Below are 13,368 nucleotides of genomic sequence, written 5' to 3'. Positions count from 1 at the left end.
GAATGAATTCTTTTTTTTTTTTGTTTTTTTTTTGGGTCACACCTGGCGATGCACAGGGGTTACTCCTGGCTCTGCACTCAGGAATCACCCCTGGCCGTGCTCAGGGGACCATATGGGATGCTGGGATTTGAACCCGGGTCGGCTGCGTGCAAGGCAAACGCCCTACCCATTGTGCTATCACTCCAGCCCCCGAAAATGAATTCTTTATACCAACAACTAAATAGAAACTGAATGCTAGAATGGGGAATAGTTTCATTTGTATAAAATTATATTAAAGATTTTAGCGAAATACTTCAAAACCTTGCTGGGAAGACAGCTTAGGTGGCAGTACAAAGGTTCTGCTTGTATGGGTTGGAGTTTGTTCTCTGGTACTTCATGGCCCTTCCCACAGCACCCCTGGGTAAAACCTTAGTGGTCCCAGCGCTGCTGGGAGTGAGCTTGTATCCCTAAGACCCACTTGGTGTGACCCCTATATTAAAAGACTAGTAGAGGTGGGGCAGAGAGAAGGCAGTATAGCAGGTAGGGCACTGGCCTTGCATGAGATTAACTTGGACTTGGCACCATATATGGTGTGGTGCTACCGAACACTGTGGGTAAAGTGCTTGCCAGGGAGCACTGTGGGACTCACAGCTCTCTAGGGATGGTGCCTTGGCCATTAACACTCTCAGATTGTTAGCTGTGGTACTGGTTGGGGGGTGGGGTGGGGGTCACATATTCATGTGTTTTGACACAGACCTGGCTGTACTGTGTTCTGAAATCATTTGTGGTGCTGGGATTGGAAGTGTCAGTGTCGCCAGTTTTCAACAGCAGAGCTGTCAGGACTGTTTTCAGCACATGTGGTGATGATAGGGCTTTGGACTCCTGATTATATGTTTACAAGACAGGAGCTTTAAGTCTCTGTATGATTTCTTTGGGGGCCCAACACTTCAGTTTTAGCATTCAAAACATTTCCTGAGGCAATCTTTCAAGAGAATAATCTGGATGACCCTTGAAGTACATTTCTTTTCTTCCTGGCTTCGTTGAGAGCTGATTCAGTGAAATGGAATCTGCCTGCACAGGAGCAGGGAGGCTGCCAGCAGATGCCAATGCTTCTGGCAGGTGGAGATTCCTGAAGACAGCTCACTCTTGCTTGGTAGAAGACCTCAACTTTAAGTGAATCCACTTAGTATTCTTTCTGTGCACAAGACGGCTTCATGTATTCTCCTTAGAGAAACTCGTTCTCCCCGTAGTCCAGTTGATGAATAGGCTGTACACGAAGGGAGCAGAGTCCTTTCTTCTTAAGTGTCACATCTAGTCTATTGCCTCAGGCACGCCCAAGGGACTTTGATCAAATTATGGAGGAAACAAGTAAAGGTAGTTTTCTAAGGGTAATGAAAGTTTGGGGAATTGTGTAAACTCTACCAAAAAATTCTGTTATAGAGAGAGACCATGTGGCATTGGTGGCATTTGTCTGTGATTCTGTGACCTAGCCAGGCACTATAAAGACTGTGTTTGGGTGCAGTGATAGTACAGGGGGTAAGGCACTTGCTTTGCATGCCACGGAACCTGGCTCAATTTTGGCACTGAATATGGTCCCCTGAGCACTACCAAAAGTAATTTCGAGCACAGAGATGGGATTAAACCCTGAACACAGCTGAGCATGACCCAAAAGTTACAAAACGAAAATGGTAATCAGGGTCTTGATAAAAGAGTGTGTATGCTATAATTTAACAAGAGTCCAGAAATACTTATAAAGTTTGCTTAAAACTTTTTCCTCAAATCTGTTTGTTTTGAGAAACTTCCCCAAAGAAGAAATCCGAATGGCTGAGAGGCACATGAGAAAATTCTTGACATCACTAATCATCAGGGAGATGCAGATCAAAACAACAATGAGATACCATCTCACACCACAGAGACTGGCCCACATCCAAAAAAAAAAAAAAGTGACCGGTGTTGGCGTGGATGTGGGGAAAAAGGGACTCTTCTTCACTGCTGGTGGGAATGCCGACTTGTTCAGCCCTTTTGGAAAACAATATAGACGATTCTCAAAAAATTAGAAATTGAGCTCCCATTTGACCCAGCAATACCACTCCTGAGAATATATCCCGGAGAGGCAAAAAGGTATAGTAGAAATGACATTTGCATTTCTATGTTCATTGCAGCACTGTTTACAATAGCCACAATCTGGAAGAAACCAGAGTGTCCCAAAACAGATGACTGGTTGAAGAAACTTTGGTACATCTACACAATGGAAGACTATGCAGCTGTTAGAAAACATGAAGTCATGACCTTTGCATATAAGTGGATCAACATTGAAAGTAACATGTTGAGTGAAATAAGTCAGAAAGAAAGAGACAAACATAGAAAGATTGCACTCATATGTGGAATATAATGTAGCAGAGAGGTACGAGCTAGCAATGATGCAACTTCCGGCAGAAATTTCTCTGGACTTAGTTACTAAAATACTAAAATACAGAAATTCAAAACCTCGTGGCCACTATTGTGGCCACATGACCTCATATCTCTTCATTATCAGCAATGGAAAACAAATTATCAAATGCTTCCTTTCCAGCAGGTCTGACTTTGGGGGGGAATCTCCAAACAATAATAGTGGTTTTTTTGTTGAAATATTGAATGTAATCAAAGTAAAGAGAAAGTAAAGTGAAATTTATCAGCAAGCATCACAGTAAGGTGTGTGTACAACCCCCTGTTATCATAACAATGAAGAATAAGGGGAATGGGAAGGAAATACTTTTTAGAAGTAGAAATTGAGTCTAGAGAGATAGTACAGTGGCTAAGGTGCTTGTTTTCCACTTGACCCAGGTTCGATCCCCAACACTGCATATGGTCCCCTGATCCCTCCCCTCCCCACTCCAATACACACACACATATAAACAAGTAGAAATCATAGCATTTTGAAAAAGTAACACTGTGTGTCTCAATGTGTTTCAGTTAAAAAATGGGGAAAAAAAGAAAAGAAAGAAAAGAAATGCTGCATCATTGACATTTAGGATGAAGCAGAGATGGCATAGACTATAGGAAATAAATTATAGAAAAGCTTTGTGTCAAAACTTAATTATAAGTGTCTTTATTTAATTGTAATTAATAAAGAAATGATATATTTTTATAATCTATGACTTAAATAATGTTGATAAAATACAGCAGCTATAAATTCAGCTGTCCTGTAATAGTTCTTATGATGTGTTGGCCAGACATCATACAATGGGTCTTTATAAATGATCTCAGTTTACTCTTCTCTGGAACTCTGCCAGATTGCTTATTTTATAATCCATATTTTACAAGGAAGAAATTGGAGCCTAGAGAAGCCCATGTCTCTAATCCTGGAAAGAAGGCAGGGTTCAAGCACAGGCAGGTTATGGCCAGAACAAGGTGCATCTTTTTCTTTTTGGGTCACACCTGGTGATGTTCAGAGGTTTTCTCCTGATTCTGCACTCAAGAATTACTCCTGGAGGTGCAGAGCAAAGATTTTAAAACTGCACTGAACTATTTCCTTTTAGTATTAACCTTATTTTTGGCACTTGGCATAGGTAATTTTTATTAATTATTTTTTCAAAAACTTTATTTAGGCACCATGATTTACAATACTGCAAATAATAAGTTCAGAGACTGGAGAGATAATACAGAGGTTAAGATGCTTGCCTTGTATGAAACAGACCCAGATTCCATCCTTGACACCCTATATGGTCTGTTGAACATGGCCAAATGTGATCTTTGAGTGCTGAGCCAGGAGTGAGTCATGAGTACTACCAGATGTAATCCCATTGTTCCAAAATAATACCCAGAGTTTCAGGCATACAATGTTCCAACTCTATATTAACCACCAATGTCAGTATCCCTTTTAATATCTCAAGGTCCCATCCCCCTCCCCCTTGCCAAACTTTAAACAATTCATGCTTTCACCTTCCCCAACCTCAAACTGTCCTACAAAGAGGAGTAATTAAAACGCATGGTATTGGAATAAAGACAGACCCACAGACCAATGGAATAGAGTTGAATATCCTGGCACAGACCCTCAAATATATGATCACCAAATCTTTGATAAGGGGAAGCAAGAAATATGAAGTGGAGAAAAAAAAACCCTTTTAACAAGTGGTGCTGGGAAAACTGGACAGCTACATGTAAACAAATGAACTCTGACCTCTACCTAACACCTTGCACGAGAGTCAGATCAAAATGGATTAAAGACCTCAACATCAGATGTGAATCCATAAGGTACATAGAAGAAAATATAGACAAAACCCTCCATGACATTGAAGCTCAAGGCATCTTTAAAGGTGAAACACCTCTGACCAAGCAAGTGGAAGCAAAAATTAACAAGTGGGTCTGCATTAAATTGAGAAGCTTCTGCACCTCAAAAGAAACATTGACCAGGGCGGGGCCGGAGCAATAGCACAGCAGGTAGGGTATTTGCCTTGCACTTGGCTGACCCGGGCTCAATTCCCAGCATTCCAAGCACCACCAGGAGTAATTCCTGAGTGCATGAGCCAGAAGTAATCCCTGTGCAACACCGGGTGTGATCCAAAAAGAAAGAAAAAAACATTTACTAAGATACAGAGACAGCCCATGGAATTGGAAAAACTATTCACCCAATATCCATCTGATTAAGGGTTAATATTAAAGATATAAAAGGCACTGGTAGAACTTTACAAGAAAAAATATCCAACCCCATCAAAAAATGGGAAGAAGAAATGAACAGAAACTTCTCAAAGTAGAAACTCAAACGGCCAAAAGGCACACACATGAACAAATGCTCTACATCACTAATCATCAGGGAGATGGAAATCAAAACAGCAAGGAGATATAATCTCACACCACAGAGACTGGCACACATCTAAATGAACAAGAATAACCAGTGCTGGCATGGATTTGGGGAGAAAGGGACCTTCATTCATTGCTGAGGGGAATGCTGACTGGTCCAGTCTTATTGGAAAACAATATGAACATTTCTTAAAGACCTAGAAATTGAGCTTCTATTTAACCCAGCAATATCACTTCTGGGAATATACCCCGAAGGTTCAAAATCACACAGCAGAAAGACCAGCTGCACTTCTTTGTTCATTGTAGCATTGTTCAAAATAGCCAGAATCTGGAAACAAATTGAGTGCCTGGGAACAGACATATAGATAAAGAAACTATGGTACATCTACATAATGGAACAGTACACAGCTGTTAGGAAAAATGAAGTCATAAAATTTGCCTATAAGTGAATAGACCTGCAGAGTATCATGTTGAGTAAAATGAGTCCGAAGGAGAGGGTTAGATATAGAATGACTGTATTTATTTGTGGGATATAAAAAACAGTATGAAACTAATATCCAAGGCCAGTGAGAACAGGTCAGGAGGACTGGTCAATGGCTGGAAAGCACCACAAGGGTGTAGGGGTGTAGTTAAGATAGACAATGGTCTGTTATGACAACATTGGTTGAAAATAAACACTCTGGACAGGAACTAAGTATTGAAAGTAGATAAAGGGATATTCATGATAACCTTTCAGCATCTGTAGTGCAAACCATAATACTTAAAATGAGAGAGAACAAGAAAGGAGAGAGAGAGAGTAAGAGAGAGAGAGAGAGAGAGAGAGAGAGAGAGAGAGAGAGAGAAGAGAAGAGAGGTGCCTTGCCATAGAGGCAGGCGGGGGGATGGGGTGGAGCTTGGAGGGGTGGGAGGGAATCAGGGACAAAGGGGAAATTATACTGGTAGAGAGATGGGTGTTGGAGCATTGTATGACCAAAACCCAATCATAAACTGCTTTGTAAAAATAAATAAACAAACAAAATCAGGTTTAAATTTATGTTACATCACTGTATCATTGTATCACTGTCGTCCCATTGTTCATCGATTTCTGAAGCAGGCACCAGTAACGTCTCCATTGTGAGACGTGTTGTTACTGTTTTTGGCATATCGAATACGCCACGGGGAGCTTGTCAGGCTCTGCCTTGCGGGTGAGATACTCTCGGTAGCTTGCCGAGCTCTCTGAGAAGGGCGGAGGAATTGAACCTGGGTCAGCCACGTGCAAGGCAAATACCTGCTGTGCCATAGGTCCTACCCACTGTGCTAATGCTCCAGACCTATGTTACATAATTTTTTATTTCAAGTGATTAAAAAATAGTTTTATTTAGAAAAATGTGAGGAGAGAGAAAGAGAGAGATACATGTTCAAGAGAGAACATGGAATTTTCCAGAGGGGAAAAGACTGAGAGAGCACATCTTGCATTGAGATGCCAGTGAATCTTCAGGGTGGAGAATGTGTTAAAATTTAAATTTGATTTTCTGGTATGTAGACCAACCCAGCAGTGCTGAGGGCTTTTTCCAGGTTCTGTGCTCAGAGATCACTCCTGGTGATGATTTGGGACCATATGCAGTGCTGGGGATCAACCCAGGTAGGCACACATAGTAAGCTGTACTATTTCCTGGCTCCACGGAAAGTTTTATGTTTTTTTCTAGCCCATCTGGGCTTTCATAATTATTAAGTCAAGAATCTTTTTTTCTCACATTTTATTTTCAACCTCCTATATGAACATTTAATGATTAATAAATGCCACAGACAGTATAGATTTATTTACTGTATTTAGATTTAGTTTTAGATGATAACCTTCATCAAGGAAGGATAGCTGACATCATCAGGGACAATTTGGTTGCAAATGAAACTTTGTTCTTTTTGGTAATCCAGTGTCCAAGTCTTTCCTTCCTGGAGACTTCTGAAATTTATGGAAGATTTGGGGGCAACTGGTTATGCTCTCCTCCTTGTTTGCCTTGGAAGAATGTTCTATCTCTACTCATTGTCCTAACCCTAACCCTGAACACTTTTAATCCCTAATCCTAACACTAATCTCTAACCTTAATCCTAACACTTTAAACCCTATTTATAAACCATGAGTCCTAACCCTAACCCTAATCCTTACATTAACCTTAATCTTAACAACAACAAAAAAAGGTTTTTTGCTTGCACTAAAGAACTCCTACTGTTTCCTTCAATATAGCTGGTTTCTGGTAAGGCAAATTTCTTATAGGGATATGTAATTGTCTTGTGGAACTCATTTTATTTAAATTTTTAAATTAATTTTTTAAAATTGAATCACCATGACAAAGCTTTCATAATTGAGTTTCATTCATACAATGATTAAACATCCATCCCTTCACCAGTGTAGCTTTCCCACCACCAATGTTCCCAGTATCTCTCTGCCACCCCCACTCCTTCCCATCCCCTGCTTCCCACTCACGTATAGCTGCACTCTCTTTCTCTCTCTCTCCCTCTCTTCCTCCTCCCCCTTTCTCTCTCTTGCTCACATACACGTTTTTCTTGTCTTCTTATTTTCTCATCATCATTTGTTTAGAGCTATATTCAGTGTTGTCATTATTCTGATGGTGTTAGTGGAATTTGTTATTGAGCCATGTAGTACACTATAATTTATTTTCCTTTTATTGTACCAGTTTGTTTTCTCCTCTAAAATAATTATTTTAATTAATTAATTTATTTATTGAATCACTATGAGATACAGTTGCAGACTTACAAATTTCCATGATTATGTTTCAGTTATACAATGATTGAGCACCCATCCCTCCCCCAGTGCCCATTCTCCACCACCAATGTTTTCAGTATCCCTCCTGCCACCTCCACCCCTTACCATGCCTTGCCTCTGTGGCAGGCACATTGCCTCTTACTCTGTCTCTCTTTCCTTTTGGGTGTTATGGTTTGCAATACAGGTACTAAGCGGCCCACATGTTTGGTCCATAGTCTACTTTCAGCACACATCTCCATCCCAAGTGATCCCTCCGACCATCATTGACTTAGTGATCCCTTCTCTATCCCAGTTGCCTTCTCCCCCAGCACTTGAGGCAGGTTGGAACTCATCTTAGATAGACATATCCTGAAAAAAAATGGTTCTCATTCCTTTGCCACTTTCCATCCTCTTCTTTTGCTTTTCTTTTCCCTGTAACATTTATCATCTTTGTTTACTGTTTACAAGATGCTTGAAACCAGAGTTTTCCTAAACCACAGGCTCATTAGAATCACTGCAGAATCATTTCAAAGACATTGATATCTTGTTCCCAGAATAAAAATTTCTCATATTGTTCTCAGAAATCTCTAGTCTTCAAAAATACATACTTAAATATCCAGACAATAAATTTTTCATGGATCTCTGAGAATCTCTGCTCTAAGTAAATCAAAATTTTACAAAAAATTCTTAGGGTTAATTTATTTAATAAATATGTTGAGAACACGTACTATGAGCCAGGTCCCAGTCTAGGTGCTAGGGAACTGTTGGGAGGAAAACCAAAAACCTTGACATTCTTTTTTCCCTTTCTTTGGTGCTTGGGCCACCCCAGTGGAGCTCATGGACCACTCCTGGCTCAGTGCTCAGGGATCAGTCTTGGCAGTGCTTGGGGGCCCATATAGTCCAGGGATCAAATATGGGACTCCTGTAGCAAAGCATTAGCTCCTGTGCTTTGAGTCACCTCTCTGGCCATTCATGAAATTTGTGTGTATGTGTGTGTGTGCGTGTGTGTGTGTGTGTGTGTGTGTGTGAGAGAGAGAGAGAGAGAGAGAGAGAGAGAGAGAGAGAGAGACAGAGACAGAGACAGAGACAGAGACAGAGACAGAGAGACAGAGAGAGTTTGGGTCATACCCAGCAGTGCTCCTGGAAGTGCTCAGGGCTTACTCTGACTTTGTCCTCAAGGATAACTCCTGGCAGTGCTTAGGGATGAAAGCTGAGTCAGCCCTGTGTGAAGGCAAGTCCTAATCTGCTATGCTCTTTGTACAGACCTCTTCCTGGCTTTATAGTTGATATCATACATAGGGAAAGGAAAGGACATGCCATATTTGTCTTTTATTCATTCCATTTAAAAATTACTTAGAGGGGCTGAAGAGATGGTATGGGAGTTAAGCCACTTGTCTTACATGGGATCACTTCAGTTGTCACCCTGGGTCCAACTCTCAGGTACCACATATGGTTCTCTGAGCACCACCAGAAAAGGCTCCTAGCACGAAATCAGGAGTAAAACATTTATTTTGGGGCTGTGTCCCCAAAACAAAACAAAATTCCCCTCCCAAAGCAGATTGGTACCATTAGTGAAAGAGTAGAATTGTGAACAAGATAGTTAAAAGTCTAGTTTTTTTTTTCTTTAAATTTTTTTTTTTAAAAATTGAATCATTGTGAGATATACAATTCCAAAGTTGCTCATGATTGGGTTTCAGTCATACAGTGTTACAACACCAAAATTGTGGAACGTTGTAATGCAGGGACAATATAGTCCTGTTTATAATCCTGGTTAAACTTCATCTTCCTGGGCAAGTTATGTGATTATTGGGAGCCTTAATTTCTTCAATAAAAATCTGAGATAGCTTCCCAGTGTACCTCTCAGAATTCAATGAGATAATAAAAAATGTTTTGAAAATTGTGTATAAATGTCAGCCATCCTATTGTTCTCCCCAGATTCCACTGTTTTTATACATTATATAGAACTTTTTGGTTATGAGTTTACAAAGAACAGAATTCCAAAGTTAACAATGTCCTATTGTGATTGAATTTGAAATATCCACCACCTATCCTGACTTAAGCATATTATAAATATTGGATCCTCTTAAATTTCCATAGCACTTATTCCTGGTATTTTTTCATTTGGCAAGAATCATACTGCCTTTAATTATTTTCCTTATTGGACTTGTTTTCTCAAACTCCACGTAAAATCATCAAGTGTGGGCCTGTTTTGTACTTGCCATGTGTTCTGAGGTACCAGGCATAAAGTGGGGCAGTTGGTGATCCATAAATAATTGTCAATGGAGTGATCGAATGGTTAAAGTTATTTCTGTGATAGCTGATAATGTGTGTGTCTGTTATCATCAGCCAGAAAAACAGGGAGCAGGAAATGAAGAGAGTGTGGTTGATGTGTGCAGTTTTCTCCTTCCCTCCCTCTCACTTTGGATCTGAGAGATGGCTGACAGGTGGTGGGCGGGAAGAGATGGCTCCAACAGGGACTAGAGTTTCCATGCTGCATCTATCTCTTCTGCTAGAGGATTGATCTGAGCGGTGTACAATAGGAACAATATTGGAATGTGTGAATTTTATATAACACTTGCAAGGAGAATATATGACAGGCAAAGCTCTTGGGATTATAAGAATTAAATACAATAAAGTTGGGTAGTACTTAGAGCAAAATATTAGCACAACTCTGCACTGTTAAAATCTTGTCTCTAAATTCTCAGTCCTGTCTCTTGATTGATTAGGTCTTATCATTTGGTTGCTAGAGAATAAGTAGAGATGCCTATACATTTTTTCTCCTCTTCCCACCTGTCACTAGTTGCTCATCTATTTGCTTAAGGTGGCACCAGTGACGTCTCCATTATGAGACTTGTTACTGTTTTTTCTTTTGGCATATCGAATATGCCACGGGTAGCTTGCCAGGCTCAGCCGTGTGAGCAGGGATACTCTTGGTAGCTTGCCGGGCTTTCCAAGAGGGATGGAAGTATCGAACCCGGGTCGGCTGTGTGCAAGGCAAACGCCCTACCCGTTGTGCTATCTCCCCAGCTCTTCTCACCTATATATTAATTTTTTTGTTACCAATGGATCATACTTTACAATAAGATTAGCCATTATTTTATTTAATTAATTTACTTTTTTGGTTTCTGGACCACACTTGGTGGTGCTCAGGGCTTATTTTTGGCTCTGTTCCCAAGGATCACTCCAGACAGGGGTTGGAGGGCCATATGTGTGCTGAGGATCAAACATGGAAGGCAAGCGATTTACCTGCTGTCTCTGGCCCAAGTCATTATTTTTTACAGTTACAGAGTACTATACCAGTCCCTCCACCAGTGACCTACACAGGTGTTTTTTTTTTTTTTTTGATTTTGGGTCACACTCAGTGATGCTCAGGGATTATTTCTGGTTCTGAGCTCAGGAATTACTCCTGGCGGTGCTTGGGGGACTGTATGGGATGCCGGGGATTGAACCCAGATTGGCAGCATACAAGGCAAATGCCCTACTTGCTGTACTATCATTTCATTCCTCACTTACACAATTTTTTTTTGTTCAGTTTTGGGACACATCTAGTGGTGCTCAGGGCTCACTCAGTTCTTCACTCAGGAATCTTACTTGGTGGGCTTGGGGAACCATATGGGGTGCCAGAGATTGTGTGCAAGCTAAGTGCCCTACCTGCTGTACTATCACTCTGATCTGTACTATCACTATCACAAATTTTTTAGTGGCTGAGTAAACTGAGATAAAACCAAGGAATGAAGTTAAATCCTTAGGGTTTATTAAACAGTAATTAAAAATTGAATTCATTTATCCTAGTTTAAAATATTTGGAGACCTAAATTTCTGAATGTAGCTCCCTGCCACTGTATCATTGTCATCCTGTTGCTCATCAATTTGCTCAAGCGGGCGCCAGTAGTGTCTCCATTGTGAGACTTGTTGCTACTGTTTTTGGCATATCGAATATGCCACAGGGGAGCTTGCCAGGCTCTGCCATGTCGGCAGGACACTCTCGGTAGTTTTACGGGCTCTTGAGAGGGACAGAAGAAATGAACCCAGGTCGGCCGTGTGCAAGGCAAACGCCCACTGTGCTATCGCTCCTGGAAAAATGTATGATCATTAGCTTTGAATGAATGGGTATTCATCACTCTATGAGCTAATCTAGATTTTATAATCAATGTAGCATAGGTACTTTTTGTGGATAAGCAAGCTAGCAGGTAAAGGTTGTACATTTTTTTTTTGTTAAAGTTCATCTCAAAGTGATGAGTTTACCAGAAATATGTTATTATAATCTTAACTTTTTTCCCCTTCAGTTTTTGGACCACACCTAATGGTGCCCAGGTTACTCTGGGTTTGGTTCTTGGCAAGTAGTACTGACTGTTCTCTGGGGACCAAGTGGTGCCCCAAGATTGAACCCGAGTTTTTGCATGCACAGCAAGCACTCCGACCCTTTGAGTCATCTCCACAGTCCCTGATCTTGATTTTTTTAATATTCCTCTTTGACTTTTTAAATATAATTTTCATTTAGGAACTTAATGATTAATATCTTATTTCTATAAGAGAGGCTTGTATTTGAATGTGGCAAGATATTAGTTTATACCATAAGGGGCAGAGAATTCAAATACTTGTCTTTGACCCAAATTACCCCCTGCCTTTCCTTTATTTTGGGGTTACTAGGATGTGGGGGGCAGGTATCACACATTTTCTTGTGGCACTGGCAGTGTCATTGGCCTCACCCTAATGTGACCAGAGATGAAAATTGTGTTGACATAAACTCTAATTACAATTTTGGGGGGGTCTTTTTTGGCCATACCCAGTAGTGCTCAGGGGTTACTCCTGGTTCTGCACTCAGGAATCACTCCTGGAGGTGCTTGGGGGACCCTATGTGGTGCTGGATCCTGAGTCACCTACTAGGAAGGCAAGCACACTACCTGCGGTACTATTGCTTCAGCCCTTTTAATTACACTTTTGATGAGGAGCTTTCCCTGTGACGAGTAGTCACCTTACATGTGCCCAAATCTCAAAGAAGAGAAGAAAATTAGGCCCTTTCTGCTCTTAGCATACCAGACTCCCAGAACAAACCCTTTGGACCATCTATGGAAAAATAGAAGAACTGAAGGGTTAGAGAGATCATAGAAACATGTCATCAGGTAGGAGGCACAAAGATTTAGATCACTTGCATGTGCTGCCCCTAGTCCAGTTTCAGGCCTTTCCAACAGAGGCATCCACCAGGAGGGCTCCCTCCTGCTCTTTCCATTTCACACTCTTGGGAAAGAGCCACATTTCCCTACAGAGATGTAATTCTCTCCTAGAGTTCTCTTCATGGTCTCAACAAATCTGATCAATGACTAAGTTGTGTTGTCTGCTTCATAAATAAAAGTGTAAGTAGCTATTCAATTCCAAGTCCTTCTCCAGTTTATCTTAAAAGACATTTGTCCCTGAGAAGACATTTTATTTTTTTATTTTTTATTTTTTTTGCTTTTTGAGTCACACCTGCTGATGCTCAGGGGTTACTCTTGGGGGGGGGGGTTACTCCTGGCTCTGCACTCAGGAATTACTCCTGGTGGTGCTCGGGGGACCCTATGGGATGCTGGGGAATTGAACCCAGGTTGGTCGCATGCATGGCAAATGCCCTACCTACTGTATTATAGCTCTGGCCCAACTTTTTAAAAAAAATTAATTGAATGCTGTCTTCTCTTTTTGCAATAGACTGATTTCTCCTCTAATATGTTTCTGAGAAGGCAATTTCTGTAGCCTAGTCCTTGGTGGCTGTGGTTTTTAGCTTTGATTCCAGGAAGGAATGGATCTGACTCTGAATTAAGTTTATGTGAACACTGATGCCTTCCTTTGATTCTAGGTCTCTCTTTGACAGAGGATTGGGAGTCACTCCTGTGTTGC

The sequence above is a fragment of the Sorex araneus genome, chromosome 1 (assembly GCF_027595985.1).
Source record: "Sorex araneus isolate mSorAra2 chromosome 1, mSorAra2.pri, whole genome shotgun sequence".
NCBI classification, from domain to species: Eukaryota; Metazoa; Chordata; class Mammalia; order Eulipotyphla; family Soricidae; genus Sorex; species Sorex araneus.
The sequence above is the reverse complement of the archived record's forward strand: the minus strand, read 5'-3'. Positions refer to the sequence as shown.